The sequence below is a fragment of the Alligator sinensis genome, unplaced genomic scaffold, assembly GCF_000455745.1.
Source record: "Alligator sinensis unplaced genomic scaffold, ASM45574v1 scaffold404_1, whole genome shotgun sequence".
NCBI lineage: Eukaryota > Metazoa > Chordata > Crocodylia > Alligatoridae > Alligator > Alligator sinensis.
Genome location: NW_005841839.1, coordinates 4727047 through 4728543, shown reverse-complemented (window position 1 = coordinate 4728543; position 1497 = coordinate 4727047).

Sequence of the window (1497 nt, the reverse complement as noted above, 5' to 3'; positions counted from 1 at the left end):
AGGGAAAGCTCATTTCCTGTATTCTCTTTAGAATGTGCTGCACAGTAGGTTCCCCCATTGTCTGCAGTGATTGTCATAGTTCATACAATAGAAGTACATGTTCTCTAACATACACAAGTAGGCTGTACAGCAAAATATCCCCCTCAGTAGTACTACTGCTGTACTAGCACTGCCAAAGCCCATGAGCCAAGCCAGCCAATGCAAACAATTAAGGAGCCACCTGTGCACCCAAGAATGGTACTACACAGAGAGAAATGGTTTAATTAAAAGTCTGTCTTGGAGCTGTAGGTCTTGCTGCTGCCATCCCCAAAACCACTCAATAAGGAAGCAGTTGGTTTACAAAGCTCCAGGAAGCTGGTTATGGCCCAGACTACTACCTATTCATGACTACTTGAATTACAGTTTATTGTTTTGTCCCCAAGTTCATTACTGTATGAAAAAGTAACACTGGCTTTCCAGAAACACAGTATAGGATCATGAGGAATGATGGGATAAACTTTTAACCTTTGGACATGGTACGCAATTAATTCGACAATGCATCAGGTCTGGCCGCAGTGCAAAGTGTGTATTACTCATACAGCTGACCACCTAGTTCAAAAGAAATCCCATTGTCTGTAGAACCAATGACTCGGAAGCAAAACTGCAGCTACTTTGACATGGCTACTACATGCCACTTACTATAAAAGGTACTTGTTTCAAAGGCTACTCCCACCCTGCCCTGAACCCAAATCCTCAGCAATCTATAATGCTGTTACATGGAAATCCCAGGGTGAATTTCTGAGAGACTGGAATGTTACACTACTGTAACCGCAAGCTAAAAGATGTGCTGGGATAATAATCTAACCTAGCAAGTGAACTCAGTTAACAATTGGTTAAAAATGCTGTTGGTAAACACAGAGATTTACATTAATCTTAAAACTATTAGCGACTCACTCTAATTAAGACAACTGCTTTGGTACAAAAGCTGATGCCTCAGTTTAATGGAAGGTAAGAACAAGAAGGCATTATGTTAGAATAGTGATTCTCAATCAGGGTGCCATAAGATCCTTTTAAGAGTGCCACACAACATTAGCATCTACAAGATTAACAAGATAAACCCAGAGACTTCAAATAGGAATCCACAATGTCCAAAAGTATTCTGATCTATTGTCTTTCTGATTTATTTGCAACAGAATACATGCTCTATTATTTTTCTCAGTCAAAAAATTAATGAAAAGGTAAGAGCTTGCATTTTCCAAGAGATGTGTTCAACTGCATTAGGGAGATGAGTAGATGAGAAGTCTCCTACCCTCTTGTTTTCAACTGCACACAACTTAACCTCCCTGCACACTAATTGTTAAATTGTTTGTATTAGATTGTATTGTGAACCAGAATAGATTCAGACAAATTTATACAAACTTGGGAGGAACTGCTGTGTAAAGTTCTCCAATCTACTACATCTTACTAACACAAAACAACATTTCCTGTAACAGAGGATCCGTTCTCCACAACGACTAG